Raw genomic sequence first — 8,626 nt, 5'->3', positions numbered from 1 at the left:
TATATATATATATATATATATAGATAGATAGATAGATAGATAGATAGATAGATAGATAGATAGATAGAAAGCTCAAAAAAGCTAATATATTAACTAGAAAGAAAGATTCATATACAATGTGGGTACATCAAATGTATTTAAATTGACTTGCTAGAGAAAAAAATACACAGAATATAAGGATAGCATGATAGCCTAAGATACAAAAATGTTAGGAATATGTAAACTGCAAAAAAACTCCTTTGTACCACTTTTTTTTGAAGCTAGGTGATAAGTAGGTAGTGACAATAGAATTTTTTTATTCCTGTCTTTTATTATAAATAGAATTTAAAACCTATTATTTATCAGAGAGTTCATACTTTGAGAGCTTTTTTTCTGAATCATAAGGCTGGTGTGTATCTTGATCAGGTGTTGTAGTAATATGTGAATTATAATCAATGTTGATACTTGTGTTGAACTGATTACCATTGTAAGGCTAGCAGGCATATGCCAAAAATGGTTTTGAGTTTTAATTGCAGATCTGGTCCAATGAATGCTTATACTTTTTATGATTCGGGGCGGTATGCAGAAGAAATTTCGTAATCTAAGCAATGCGGGAAATCCAACGATGGGATCGGCTCTCATTTGTCGTACCTGGACCGAACTGGTCTTTAAGTTTTTTCGACGTCGAGGAGTCGACCAATCCTCTTGGCCACTCCTAATTATGCTATTACTATATATTTGTTTTTCGTGTTTTGGATTGGGAGTTTTTTGCATGAGTTTGTTTAGGACAGTTGTCGACGTCCGTTTTCTCTGTTCGAGGGTTGTATTTGAGGTATTGGGTGGTTCTCCGCCTTGTATCTCTCTCACGAGGTAGTGATTATTTTCCACTATCCCCTTCTGTATTCTCCCACATTGCTCCAAATTGCCTCTTCCCTACTAAAACTGCTCGTAACAACCTCTCTTTGTTGTTCTCTGTAGATTTTGCTTTCTGGCCGCTTTTCTTGCCCCTTTGCTGCTGTTCCAACCTCCCATATCCATTTCCCTTGGCGCATCGGCATCACTGTTATTCTGGCCATGAGGAACACCCCTCTACAACATTGTTTGTTGTTCTGGTTGTTCCGAACCACTTCCCTGCCACTAGCAACTATCCCTATCCTTCCCACTTGCTGCCATCGCTATTCCAGCCCTCCATCATTGTTGTTGTTGTCCAACCCTTCCTCTTCGCCGCATCATCCGAGACAGTCGAGTGATGTTAATATCTACTGTGTACTTGTTGTCCATAACCCAATAAATTGTTGCCTTGTTGTTTTTTGATTGTCAACCACCTTATCTACCAACCCGTCACCTCCCTTACCGAGCATCCCCATCAAACTGAGATTCACCTTAACCGTGTGTCATGAGTCGTGTTGTTATTTCCTATTTCAACATTTTGCTTGTCATGTTTGTTGTTGTTTTCCCTTTCAAAGTGTGTTGGTTCTAACCGCCTGTTTGTTTAATATCTGTTGTTTCTATTATGATTTGGGTTAATTCCAGTATCATTTAATATCAGAGTTAGTTTAATCCTAGTCCTATCATAAGGTTTCTAGCATCTGCCATAGCCAAACCTATTTCCACTCCTCCCTCACCCCGAACAATTGTTCCCATCCGTTTCCACTCAAACCATCCCTATACACCATCTTCCACATACCTAAACCCCAAACCCTACACGCCACCGTTGAGACAAGTGTTGGACACCAATTAGGAGTTTATCATGGAAGCGAAACAACGAGAACTACACCAATTGCTATAATGACTCGATAAAATTGAGGAAAGGAGACCATCCAGTGGGGTCAATTGAACTCTATTTGATTATAGAGATGAAGGGTCTTTCAATGGTCAAGTGTGTGTTAAAGAATACATAAATCAAATTTCTATTAGGGATTTCAGAGATGAAGAGGCTGTACCTTGAAGAGTTGACCTAAAATATCTAAGAAGTCAGGATTTTGAGGTAACGATGGATTTGCCACATTTTAACGGTCACTTGGATCCAGACAAGTTCATCAGGTGGCTTTAGATCGTTGAACTTTTCTTTGAGAATCAAGACGTTCCACTTGACGAAATGATGAAACTAGCAACCAACAAATTAAAGAAGAGTGCATTGTTTGGTTTAGGGTTTAGGGAACACCAAAATGAGGGAAAATATTAGATCACTATTTGGTCACAGATGAAATGGGAGATGCAGGTCAGTATCTACCAGTTCATTACAGGCAGAATGTTCAGATCATAGCTTCAAAAGTGGGAGACAACTTTATCAGATGACCACCACACCTCACAGGCGGAGTTCAACCCTAGAATCAAGCATTAACAGTACACATAGTGGAGCATCCAAGCTGAATCCACCTTAGGAGAAACTAATTATGCATGGAGAACAAGTGAAGCCAACTAACATTCTTAAATTTGTCATAGCTAGGAAATTTTTTAAGTGTCATGGATTTGGGCATACCAAATCAGATTATACAATCAGGAGAATGATCTCTTTCATGGATCAGAGAGTAGTTGGAGAGATACATAGTGATTCAGGAGAAGATGAAGATTTTAGATAGGATTCTTAACTTTCAACTGACAAGTAAGAGATACCAGTGATTACAATTGAACCTAGGAGAAAGACTCCAGCCGAGCTGACAATAGTTGTTCTAGAAAGTCGTGAGTCCTAGGTCATTAGCGTTCATGCAGAGTATGAGATTGTGGTGCGTAGAGCTACCATTTTGCAGGCGTTGAGAGGAGCATTGATACGACTGACATTTGATGTCTAAAAGGCTAATAGAGTCATGAGTTTGAGGAGCCAATATTAGAGGCTTGACAACTTCAAATAAGTGAAATTCATACTTTTCATATATGTAAAATCATCACTGAGTTGCCCTGGCTAGGGAGATTCAACGTGTCAGAAATGAAGCTCTTTTGTACTACGTTTGAAAGATTCTATGGACTCATTCAGATATTAGATTCAGTTAAACAGTGTACGCACTAATACATGGCCAGACATGAGAGATGAACCACAGTTTTGGAAATTGTCTTAGGATCTCGGTGGGGAAGAAAATTCTTCAATGGAAACCAGCTCATACCAAAAAAGAAGAACATATACATTCAACCGAGTATAAGAAATGGGCGAAGAAGGTTACAAACTTAAGAGCTCGAGAGCTATTTTGCGAGAATCTATGGCTATATGCAACTCCGGCTTAGGTTGTGCCAAAAAAAGAATGATTGCTTATTCTATCAGGATATGTTGTGGAATGATGACGCCTGCATGAGTGATTTACTGTGGAGTCATGGTAGCTCCACCACCTTCAAAGTGACCGACCTGACACTATACTAAGAGGAGATAGAAACTTCAACATAGTAGGTTGAAGCTCCTTTAACGCCAGGAGATTAATGTGGGGCGGGACATAAACGAAATTTCGCAATCGAAGCTATGCGAGAAATGTTGTGTTGGGATTTGCTCCCGTTTGTTGTACCTGGTCTGAAACAGTCCATTTTATTCGGCGCTAAGGACTTTGCTGGTTCTCTTGAGCCATTTCTAATTATCCTATTACTACATATTTGTTTTTCGTGTTTTATGTTGGTAGTTTTTGGCGTATGTTTAGGACAGCCGCCGACTTCCGTTTCCCTTTGAGAGTTGTATCCGAGAGATTGGATGATGCCTGACTATATCTCTCTCCCGAGGTGGTGATTATCTTCTCCCATCCTCTTTTGAATCCTCTCACATCGCCCCTTCCCTACTACAACAGCTTGGAGCAACCTCTTTTTGCTGTTTTTTGCAGTTTCTTCTTTCTAACCGCCTTCTCTGCTCCTTGGCTGTTGTTCTAGCCGCTCATATTCATTTCCATTGCCGCCTTGCTATTGTTCCGACCATGAGAAACGCCCCTTTGCAACCTTTTCTGTTGTTCTAGCTGTTCTAAACCACTTCCGTGCCACCTAGCCACTGTTCCCGTCCTTCCTACTTGCTGTCGTCGCTATTCTAGCCCTCCATCTTGTTGCCGCTGTTGTTCCAACCCTACTCCATTGCTGCCATCTTCTCGGACAACCGAACGATGTTGATAACTACTATGTTCTTTCTGTCAACCACCTTATCCATCATCCAGCCACATTTCAAACCCTCGCTAATCACCCCGACCATCCTGAGATTCACCCTAGCCGTGTGTCATGAGTTGTGTTATTGTTTTTTTTTCTATTTCAGTATGTTCCGTGTCGTGTTCGTTGTTTATTCTAACAATATGTGTTTTTTTTATTGTGGTTTGGGTTATTTCTGATATCATTTTACTTCTAATAATTAGATATACTTAATTGAGAAGTAGGGGTGTAAATTATTTGACTTGAGCTTGAGCTTCGTCTAGCTTGAACTTAATTAATTAAATGAGTTTGAACTTGCTTGAGCTCAATTTTATGAATTTGAGTAGGATCACATGCCAGCTTATTTTTTATGGAAGGAAGAATAAATTTGTTTTTTGGTTATGAAAATAATAAGAATTAGAGAAATAATAGGAAGTTACTTGGTATGAGAAAGTGAGATATATTTTTTCAGTAATTATGATAAGTTACTACTAAAACCTTAAATTTTTAAAATTTATTTATACCAATATTTTAAAATAACCAGGCTCATGAATTAACAAGTCAAGCTATGCCTGGCTCAGCTCATTGAGCTTCATTCATGAGTTATTTGTCTAGAGAACCTTGGTTTATAAGTCGGCTTGACTTAGTTATACACCTGCTAGAAATAATATTTAATCAACCAAAACTCTGGTTGCTGAGGCTTGAAAAGATTAACAATAACACGGTCCACTTGCAAAGGTTTGCCATGTATAGAACCATGTGAATATAAAGTGGATTGATTGAAATGATGTAAATGTAGTCCAAAAATGCAAATCAAATTGAAGTACTGAGTGTTTCCTCGTAATGGGGCGACCATGTTAGCACATGTATCAAAATACTATTGATATAACTGGTCGTTAAGTATGGTGTAGTATATTTTAAGGATGATACATGATCAGATAATTTTTGGGTTGGAGCAACCCAACTAGAGTTGCATAATATAAAAATAAAGAGGCTTAGTAAGCGTTAAGATTTACTCCTTAGTAACGATGATAACTGGTTTTCTTTGATGTATGGATGGATGCTAATGAGGAGTGATAGGGGATTTTGATGAAAAAATAAAGAAAAATGGTTGTTTGATAAGGAGTAACAATCTCTTGAAAAAAAGATGATTGCTCAATGACGTGGGAGCTTACCAAGTCGCGGTGCTGTAGCTGCTACAGTGCCCTCAGACTTACTATTGTAGTTGCTATACTATTGTGGTTCAACCCTTCCCTCCCTCCCCATCCCCTTTTCTATTCCATCCCCTTTCCTATTTCTATCCAATTCCATTTCCTTCCTATTATATTGCTCGCCTTTTCTATTCCCTTTCTTATTTCTATTTCTTTCCAATTCCATTTCTTCCCTATTCATTGCCTACCTTTTCTACCACCTTCCACTTCTATCAAAATTTCAAATTTCTCTGTGCTAGGATCCTTTATATTATGTTGTGTTGCCTAGGGTGAGGTGGTTTTTGATGATTATTGATTTTAGTTGCTGCCATTGAGCGTTCTTCCCTTTCGGGAGCTGTACTCGGCGACTAAAAGGTGCTCTAGCTGTAACTTGTCCGAGGCGGTGACCGTCTCCAAGGGTTTGGGTGCTGCTCTGGCTGTAATTCGACTCCGATGAGATATTTATTCTTTCGTAGCCCCTTCATTCCTACTTCCAACAGCTGCAACCCACCTCCCAACCACCTCATAGGCCTCCATGCTCTTCTCGTCTGCCATCCAGACCTCCGAGCACCTCCCAACAGTCGTATAAGCCCCTTTCAACTCTCTTCCCATTGTCGACCACCTGTTCCTGTCATCTTCCAGCAGCCCTCCATCCCTCCAACTTTATTCCATAAGGCCACCGACCTCCTCCACCTACTAGACAGACCGTAAAACATCTTCCCCTTCAGTTAGTGCCGTTGTCACCTGCAATCGCTGCAACAACCCATCTCCCCACCCCTCCAACTCCTTCCGCAGTCCACTCCACCAGATCTTGTCAATTATAATTCCCTTCCAACCCAGCTTACTGCTGCCGCCTTCAGCAAACCCGTCTTCTACCTACTGGCCAGCCGCCACGCAACCCCCTACCCATTGCCCGAGGGTGTATTTTATGTTTGTTATCGTTTATTTCCTGTTCGTAAGAGTCTTTTTTGTAACATTTTGAATTCAAAAATAATAATTGTGCTTTTTCGTGGTGAGTTGGGCTTTCTCCGGTATCACTCAGTCTTCACAATACAAACTCTAAGATTGTTCAACTGAAAAAATCAAATTATCTTAAAAAAGTCTCTATCCATAAAATTTTACATATAGAATGCATAGCACTATATATTTAGTCTCAACATTGAATGTGTTCACAATAGTTAGCTTCTTTTTCAGTTTAGCAGATTATCTCAGATAAAAATATAATAGCCAGAGGTTGAATTCCTATCTTCAACTGAGCCAAAATAATCCACATTTGAGAATGCTAATTTGCATCTGAGTATATTTTCACATTCAAATGCTTAGTTTTGGTATATAATAAACTCTTTTTCAATGGACTTTTTGATATGCCTGAGAATGCATAAATACCTCCTAATGCTCCTTTTTTTTAGTTTACCCGTGCCGACTAACAACTCCAACAATGCATGAAATATCAGGCATAGTAATAGTCAGTTAAATCAAATTTCAACTAACCTTCATTATCTTGACAGATCGTCAAGGAGCTCTTTGTTATCACAAGAAATTTGAATATCCATTGTGTTATTAGCGGATTTGCAACTTAGCAGATCAATCTCTTCAAGAAGATCAATATTTTATCCTTTTTGAGCGAGAGATACCCATTTTTAAGGCGAGTTCAACTCTTGGAATGATCATCGGACAACTTGTGAGAAAATGATTTTGCAAATAATGTTTTTCGTTTTTTGGATCACCTCTAATGAGTAAGTGTCATCCACAAGAACAGCCAATATTAAGGAGCCAAATGGTGTTTGCCATACAGAGATGGAATGATTTGCGGTGCTTTGTGGAGGCTAATATTTGTAAGGACTTTAAAGAACATTTTGAGTCAAGCTTACATATCGGATGCATCATGGCTCACAATGGAAATAACTTACGTAACTAATCAGTAATCACTACATGTTGGGCTAATAAAAATTCATGCCATGCCAAAAATACACAAAATGATCAAGAGAAAGAAGGGATGGTGTGCTACTTTCTGTAATGATAGAAAAAGATTAAAAAATAAAATCTGGACCCAAAACTTGTGAAAGAAACTACGAGGAGAAGATTGAGGATAAAAATTGAAGGAACGGGTCCCTAACATCATTGAGCATATCAGGCACATCTTGGTTCTCAAAATAAATCAACATTCAAAAAGTTGGTTATGATTTCAAAAATTTACCCAAGATTTAAAGGAGCCATGATTGTCGGCCGTTAAAATTTGGGAAAGAGATTTTTGATTTAATATAATATATATAATTTTGAAATGTAATTGAAATGTAATTGTTTAATTTTGTAATTGTTTAATTTTGAAAAATACGAGACCGAACTGATCTCATATATTTAATAGTTTAAATGCACGTCAAGTAACACACTCATTCCGAGGAATATGCACATTACTTGATAGTGATACTCGATTAAATAAACTACAGAATTTATGACATCCGTCTGATCTGCATACCTTTATGTTGACCGACAAGTTCCCCTACCTAATATTAACCTACCTAATATGAAGATTTATATAGGGTTTATATTATCTGGGTTCTTAAAGCTCCCTATAGAGCCAAATCCCTATAGTTAATTATCTCTCAAATGACTGAAGTCACTTAAGAGAACTCTCGATGATGATCAGAGATATCTATCTTCATGAATCCAAAGTTTAGGGTTTCCAAGATTGGACATAGAAAAGTCAAGTGGAGAAATGGATCAAATGAGAACAATTATTTCTAGAGTCGAACGAAAGAAAAGTAGGGGATGTCACAAATCTTGAGGAGAACCTCGATGACTTCCCAAACTATTCTATTGTTTGGCTTCAATTTAGAGAAGATGTTTTTTTTTATGTTTCATCATGCTAGTTTTATTATTTAAGACTTATATTTGCGTGACACAGTCAAACAACTAACCTGGAATATATGAGGGTTTACATTGTATCAGATGACAACCTCGGAACCTAAAGCGAATTAGGGCTTAAATTGCACAACCTGACTGTGCAAAGGCCTAAAAGATCGATTGAGAATTTATGTTGAGCTAATGTTTAGCTAGGCAAAAAACCTCGAAATCCTATGGCTTGTTGTTTAAACTAAGGAAAAGTTTTGCTGTTGTAGATCCGTCTCAATGTTGCTATTCTGTGTGTCCTCGTTGTGCTGCCCACGATGTTCGCTCCAAGCTCATCGTCGTAACACCTTCGGGTTTGATGTTAATTTTAAGTGTACATGCAATTGTTGAGTCAACGATCTGCTGCCGGGTAGCTCCTATAAAATAAACTACTGGCCTCCTACTCTAAGGTATAGTGTGTAAAAGAAACAGTAGCAGGTATAACAAAGGAAAACAGTGACAACACAATATTTATAGGAGCA

At 38.3% G+C, this 8,626-nt stretch overlaps 1 protein-coding gene across 7 annotated transcripts in view; it reads left to right on the top strand.

The window, feature by feature from the left end:
- The window catches only part of LOC110028854 (elongation factor P), a 58,344-nt gene that overhangs the window by 35,020 nt on the left and 14,698 nt on the right, over positions 1 to 8,626 (top strand). The window lies entirely within an intron of this gene.

The sequence above is a fragment of the Phalaenopsis equestris genome, unplaced genomic scaffold (genome assembly GCF_001263595.1).
Source record: "Phalaenopsis equestris unplaced genomic scaffold, ASM126359v1 Scaffold000533, whole genome shotgun sequence".
NCBI classification, from domain to species: Eukaryota; Viridiplantae; Streptophyta; class Magnoliopsida; order Asparagales; family Orchidaceae; genus Phalaenopsis; species Phalaenopsis equestris.
Note: the sequence above shows the minus strand (reverse complement) of the source record. Positions and strands in the feature narration are given on the sequence as shown.